The sequence below is a fragment of the Megalopta genalis genome, chromosome 10, assembly GCF_051020955.1.
Source record: "Megalopta genalis isolate 19385.01 chromosome 10, iyMegGena1_principal, whole genome shotgun sequence".
In the NCBI taxonomy this organism is placed as follows: domain Eukaryota; kingdom Metazoa; phylum Arthropoda; class Insecta; order Hymenoptera; family Halictidae; genus Megalopta; species Megalopta genalis.
This window is the reverse complement of record NC_135022.1, coordinates 297,501-305,000: the sequence shown is the minus strand read 5'-3', so window position 1 is coordinate 305,000 and position 7,500 is coordinate 297,501. Positions and strand designations below refer to the sequence as shown.

General features: G+C 50.6%; 1 pseudogene; it reads right to left on the bottom strand.

Annotated features, from left to right (window-relative positions):
• The window catches only part of LOC143260204 (large subunit ribosomal RNA), an 11,944-nt pseudogene that overhangs the window by 2,791 nt on the left and 1,653 nt on the right, over positions 1-7,500 (bottom strand).

Sequence of the window (7,500 nt, the reverse complement as noted above, 5' to 3'; positions counted from 1 at the left end):
TCGGACCGACTTTATTCGGATCGCCTCCTTCGCTGGTTTAACGAGCGACAGAACAGTAACCTTCGTAACTTCGCTGCTCTGTCCTTTTTCCTTCGGCGGGAAGATTTTTACCACATGCTGCGATTGTGGCCGTCTCCCCGCTTCCGGAGAAGCTCCTTTGCAGTCGACTTTGTTCACATGGGCGTAAGTCGACTGCGCGGCGTTGCAGGCCGTCTTCGGGAGAGTTCCCTTGGACGGCCCAGGTCGCATCGCACTCATTGCGGCAGGACGCGCTTTTAGGTCCGCCCTGACCGCGGCGAGCTGCCCTTCGACGAAGCTATTCCGTTGAATAAGCTCCTGGACCAGCTCGTTGAGTGCCTCAACCTCGGCGAGTATCTTTGACCCGGACTCCTTATTGACTTTCGACTCAGGTCGAAAGCAAAAGGTCCGTATTTCGGACACTCGCCTAAAGGCTTCGTCTCTTACGAGATCGAGAGGCCGTACCTTCTGCCCGGAGAACGTCCCCTTCGGTCTCCTGGCCCGGTTTACTGCGGCCTTGCCGGTGGGTGCGCCCGGCTTGGCTCGCTTCGACTTTTTGGTGACGGTTTGCCAACCGTCACCAGTAGGGTCCTCGACACGCTCGGGTGCCGACTGCACCTTCACGAGTGACGTGTCTCCGACTCGTTCGATTACTTCCACGTTACCGGTGTCCGGCGTACCTTCTACCGTGGGCTCGGTTTTCACCGAGACCGCTCGCGTGGGAGTCACACATCTTTGCAAGATCACGCGAGGATTGGCGATATTAATCACCTTCCCGGATCTTGTCTTTCTCACAGACGCGGGGGGACTGACAGCTGCATTTGCAGTTCCCGCGTCTGCGGCGACGGCTTCACTCCGAGTAGGAGCTGGACCCGTCGTCTTTGGACGCTTAGTTTTTGTTTGTTCAATTTTGTTCAGACCCATAATGTGTCTTGGTCTTTCATCCAGTGCGCTCCCCGGCCACCACCGACCCGCACAATTTGGTACCCGCCAAAGGCTGAGTTAGGGCTACGCACCGAATATAGTCTGCTGGCTGGGTTGGTTTCCTTACCCAGCCCGCGTCCTCGCCCAGCAGAACCCACTTGCCCGAAGCGTGTGGTCGTTCCAAGCCGATTGACTGGACCAGGGCTGCTTTTCTCGTCCAGCCGCCCATCTAGCCGAAGCAGAGGCCAAAGGTACGTGTTGGGGACGTCTCACCCGCAGGAGAGGGCCCCCTCAGATCCCAGGATCCTCTTTTCCGACGACAAGGTTCGCCACGCACGGCAAACACGTGGGAGACAGCAGTCGGAGAGGCTGCCTCTTCCTCTCCACCACACTTCGTTCAGTTCGCTGCGTATTTAAGAACACGAGCTATCCAGCGGTACCTTTTTCGTGGAGGCTCAAGTGTGGCTAGGGCACGTTTGCCCCTTGCGGCCTGGGTTGCCCAGGGGATTGATTGCATCCCATGTATTCCTGAGCCCAGCGGAGTGTTGTCTAGTGGCGTGTTCCGCCCACGAAAAACGGTCTGAAAAACCGTTTAACGTAAACTGGGGAACTGATGCCACGAGTGACAACAGTTCCCCAGTCGGAAGTCATACAGCACATACAGTGCTGTACAAAGAACACGCCACAGCCCGTATGCTAAATCAGGGCCTCGCCATTATGCGAAGTACTACATGTACGACGCACTGACGGTCTCTAATGCCTTCATCGCCGATACACCCATCGACTCGGCCGATCAACCCTCCTACGCGAGGGCTAGTTCGGGGGTTATCTCCCGCCCTGGGTGGCCACAGACCGCCACCGCCAGTAGATAGGGACAGATGGGAATCTCGTTAATCCATTCATGCGCGTCACTAATTAGATGACGAGGCATTTGGCTAAAACCTGTACCACTGCTTGGAAGAGCAGTGGTAGACTTCCGGGGCTTAAACCCCCCCGTTGGGTTATAACAAAAACAACAAATAAATGGATTAACCCGGGCCTACTTTCTAGTTCCCCTGCCAAAGAATCTGCCTCGGTACTTGGAAAAATTAGAACGGGGACCCTTTCGGGAGACGATCTTAGTCACGTGCTTTCGCACGCGTCCAGGGAGCACCGCGTGGAGGTGTCGCCCCGAATTCTATGTTCGCTAGCGCCCATAGAATTCGCCCCGCGCCCTAGTGCACAATAGTACACCGAGGACTCGCACCGTCTGGTGTAGAAGGCCAAGACGGGCTAAGAATTTGTCAGCTGGCAGGCCGCTCAGTCGTAAGGCCGAAGCCATGTCGGTGCGGTTAAATACGCGGTCGAACGGTTAAATACACGTCCGCGGATAAAATATAAAACTTACAACTAAACGGTTAAATACGCGTAAGATTTTGCAATCTTTTCGGCCAAAGCCACGTCATTTGCGGCCGAAGCCTTGTCATTAGCGGTTAAATACGCGGCTAAAATAGATAATAAATTACCATTATGACCCCCCACTAAGGTCATAATCAATAAAAATATTTGCAATTTCTATAGACGAACGGAGGGCAATCATAGCAACCGTCAAGAAATCAGCTTTATTCAACCCTAGGACTTTAAGATTTCTTATAGTGCCCGCGGGTAAGGCTCCTCTGCAGCCTACTACTATTGGTAGTACTTCAGCTGTTTTACAGTTTAGTTTCACTCTGATTTGTTCTGCGGTATTTTTATATTTTTCCATTTTCTCCCTCCTGGCTCGTCGGAGGTTATCTTTGTCCTCATACCTCACAGTGACGTCAACAACGAACAGCCTTTCCTGGTCTTTAATAACCAGATCAGGCTTTTTAAGTTCGCTGTTAACGTTCACTGTTGGCTCGAGGAATACCGCAGATTTCTTGGATACCTTACTTTCAATCAACCGCACTATATCATTGTGTCAGTTGATTCGCGCGGGCTTCGTGCTTATGCAGTTACCTAGCACGTGTCCTAGGGTTTCTAGTTGCACCCTACACCTTCGGCATTCTGGATTTATATCCTTTCTTGCCCGTCTCAATGCTACTCTAGTGCCGAAGGTGTTCGTTCTTAGTTTGAGTGCGTCAAGATATCTTGACGGTTTAAGTAGGGTCGGGCTTATCAACCATGCGTTGCCGTATTTATCATCCACAAATTCGTGGATGCCCTGACCCTGGGAGACTTGCCGTCCCCATTCTTCGTGGCACTTCCTTTTAAGGCCACAACGCGCGCTCTCTATTTGTACATCCGTTGTTGGCCATTGGAGACCTACCGATCTAGCATATTTTTCCAGGACATCTAATTGCCCCTGGTAAGCCTCCTTTACCGCCTCATCGTCACTCTCCATCATGCGGAGGCCATTTCTTAATTTCGCTATGCGTACAATGTCTGATACTTTTTGGATGCCAAGGCCTCCGTCTTTCTTACTTGTATAAAGTATACCATCAGTGGTTGTATGATGGAGGTGGAGAATCTTTTTAATTATTTGCTTGACCTCCTGATCTAATTCATCCAGGAGGCCTAAAGTTGGCGGATTAGCGACCAACATATGGATGTACCTAGGCAACAGGTGCGTCCTGATTAAATTAATTTTCTGATGGGGTTTAAGCCCCATCCTGTCTATGTTTCCTGCTGCCCTCAGGATACCATTGATTTCTGCGCGTTGTGGCCCGGTCCATGGCCCGATTTCAACGCCAAGATATTTGAATGTTTCCCCGGGACGCGTCATGGGGATAAGCTCGTCACCCAGCTGCAGTCCCGGGTCTAGCAAGTGCCACGTCTTGCTTCGGCAGACGATCTGAAATGTTGTGCATTTATTTGTCTGCATGCTCATGCCTAGCTTCTTTAAAAATTCGTATATTTTATTTATTTGGCATGTAGCCTGTTCTTTATTCTTGGCTATCAGCACAAGATCGTCTGCAAATGCTAGAATGGAGACGTTTTGGTCTCCCATTCTTTTGCCCTCCGTCGTCTCATTAACGTTATCGATAATTGGGTCGATTATTGTATTAAATAACAGTGGCGATAGTGGGTCGCCCTGCTTGACCCCTCTATTTAGTTTTATTTTAATACTTTGGCCTCTTGTTTTTATTTCCGTCCAGCAGTCTACGTACATAGTTTCTATGTACCTCGCGACCGCTGGCGGGAGGCCCTTCGCCTGGAGCCCATCTCTCATCGCTTTATGGGGGACTGTGTCAAAAGCTTTGGAGATATCGACGACAGTTATTACGCCCCCTTTGCTTGCCTTCATGTCTTTTAAGGTCTTCTCGAGGATGGATATGTTGTGTTTGCAGCCATCCTCTTTCGTGAAGCCCTTTTGCCTCGCACTGTTTTTAATGACAGCTCGTAGTCTCGCATCGATCATAGCTGAGTATATTCTACCCATAATAGACCCAATGGTAATTGGACGCCAGTTTCTGACGTCCTCAGTGCTTTTCCCCGGTTTTGGAATTAGAGTAGTCCGGTTCATCTTCCATTGGGTCGGATATGTAAAGGACAACATTAATAAATTAAAGAATTTAGCTAAGACATGAAGAAAGCCGGGAGCCTTTAGTTGCATCTTTGTAATGCCGTCGACCCCCGCGGCTGTATCATTTTTGATCTTACGCATTTTAATAATCAATTCATTTATATTGATGGGCTCCCAGACGGCATTCATTGGAGAGACTATACTCGGTCCCCCTCCGAGTATCGGTAGCCCTTGTGAGGGTCCCTGAACTCCCCATAGACTACCGTAGAGCAACTCCACGTCTGCTCTTTCAGGAAGCTCTATTTGCTTCCTCTTCTCAATTGTCTCTCCTGCGACCGCCATATCTACCAATTTTCTTGGGCATTTATTATAGATTTCTTGATATCGAGCGTATCTAAATTTACGATAGCAGGTGCGGTCGCTTTCCTTTCTTTTATTTCCGCTATTCTTATTTCTTGAGCCATCCTTACTCTTAGTGCCAACGCTTTTAGCTTTCTCATTTATGGCGTCCAGCACGCGCTCGATATCTTGAGGTTCTACTTCTCTATTGTTTGCCAACTCCATTATCCAGTTTTCGATGAACCTCATATCGTGACTGTCATCTAACGGGTTGGCCATTATAACGTCTCTGATTTTATTGCGCCAGTCCTCAGGTTCAGGGCCCTGAGCTGTCGCAGACGCATCATCAACCGTGGTTATATCCACATTCTGTTCTGCGACAGTTAAGTCCTCGGTCGAGCCCGCTTGGCTCGCCTCCTCAACCGTCGTCTCCTCACTCTGAGTGGGCATAAGTCCTAAGAGCCTCCTTTTATCGCCTATTTGCTTTGCCGTTTTAGTTGTGAGGAATCGAGCGATTTTCGCGTTGGGTTGTTTTTTGCCCCTATAATAGTAGTACAAGTCTTTTAATTTTTGCGTTTCCTCCTCCGTCCAGACCGAGGCTCTGCTGACTGAACGTGTTGGAAGCGCTTCCTGTACTCGTTTCGTATTCCTCACAACAGGGTGCCTATGTCTTTCGTGTTGTGATAGGCCCCTTTTGGTGTTAAAAGTGTCCCCACAGACGGTGCAAAGATGTTGTCTTGCATCAGAGTCGGGCGCTCTACCTTTACATTTAGGGATGTGGCATCGGCATCCATGTATTTTATTAAAAATTTTGCCACATCCACTACAACGCCACCCAACTCCTACACCTGCGTGACACTGTTCAAAGTGCTTCACGAGGTCACCCGCCTGTAGGAACTGCCTATTCATATTGCGGCAAAGCCGGCATTGGACCGCTCCACTCAGAGGAAGGTCCACAATCGTTCCGTACTCACGACCGTTTGGATCGCCTAGGTCGTCATAAGTGGCCCTCCTATCCATAGCGGACATGTCCGCCACAGAGGTCCCAGGGCCGGGAACCTCTGTGTCCGAGGCTTCATTACTTGGGCTTTCTGCCATAAATAAATTTTATAAAAAAACTTTTCCCGCCTAGCACAAGCCTCGTTCGTTTCCAACTCGTAGTCCATTAGTATAGCCTGGTCGTCTTTCGTTCCTACTAACTCCAATGTCCGACACTGACAGGTCCGCTCCCTTAACTCCGCTTAAAATTTCATGTTATTGGAACACTGAGTGTCCCATCGCTCCTCTCCTTACTTCGCTTTTTAATTTAAATGATTTGGACACATGTGCCCTCGCATCCTTTCAGTGTGGACATGATGTTGTGGAGAATAGCCTCCCCCGTTAGCTACCAATCCGAAGATTGGCACCCGGCCCCACCACGAGGAGGTGGGGGTAGGCACTTGGTGGAATTACTCATCACCTTAAGGACGCTGACGCTTTGCCACCCAGAGCTCTGATAAGAGCACTGGGCACTGGTTACTCCCGCCGTTTACCCGCGCTTTTTTGAATTTCTTCACGTTGACATTCAGAGCACTGGGCAGAAATCACATTGCGTCAACACCCGTGGGGGCCATCGCAATGCTTTGTTTTAATTAGACAGTCGGATTCCCCTAGTCCGTGCCAGTTCTGAGCTGAGCGTTGAATGGCGGCCGAAGAGGACGACCGCACCGATGGGAAACGCCACGGAAGCCTCGCAGCAAGGAAGATCCGCGGGAGGCCAAGGCACGGGACCGAGCTCGGATCCCAGCCACGAGAGCCGTTCACCTCGCCCAGGCCCGGCACGTCAGCCAGACCCGCTTCCCGACCAAGCCCGACACGCCCCGCTCCTCAGAGCCAATCCTTATCCCGAAGTTACGGATCCAATTTGCCGACTTCCCTTACCTACATTAATCTATCGACTAGAGGCTCTTTACCTTGGAGACCTGCTGCGGATATGGGTACGAACCGGCGCGACACCTCCACGTGGCCCTCTCCTGGATTTTCAAGGTCCGAGGGGATGATCCGGACACCGCCGCAACTGCGGTGCTCTTCGCGTTCCAAACCCTATCTCCCTGCTAGAGGTTTCCAGGGAACTCGAACGCTTATACAGAAAAGAAAACTCTCCCCGGATCTCCCGACGGCGTCTCCAGGTCATTTTGGGTTACCCCGACGAACACTCTTACGAGGGCCCGAATGGTATGCGGTTCCGCTGCCGGGTTCCGGAATAGAAACCGGATTCCCTTTCGCCCAATGGGTGTTTTTTGTGCATGTATATAATAACAAAATATGCTGCGATTTATATAATAATAAAAAAAATAATAAAATAGCTGCGTTTTTTTTACAAGTGTTTAACGTCTTAGGACACCTCATCTACAAAGGATTTCTCTTAGGGCTTAGGATCGACTGACTCGTGTGCAACGGCTGTTCACACGAAACCCTTCTCCACGTCAGTCCTCCAGGGCCTCGCTGGAGTATTTGCTACTACCACCAAGATCTGCGCCGACGGCGGCTCCAGGCAGGCTCACGCCCAGACCCTTCTGCGCACACCGTCGCGACCCTCCTACTCGTCAGAGCTTCATAGAGGACAATAAATTGCCCCGCTTCACACATACCACTGACGGTGGAGTATAGGCGCGACGCTTCAGCGCCATCCATTTTCAGGGCTAGTTGCTTCGGCAGGTGAGTTGTTACACACTCCTTAGCGGATTCCGACTTCC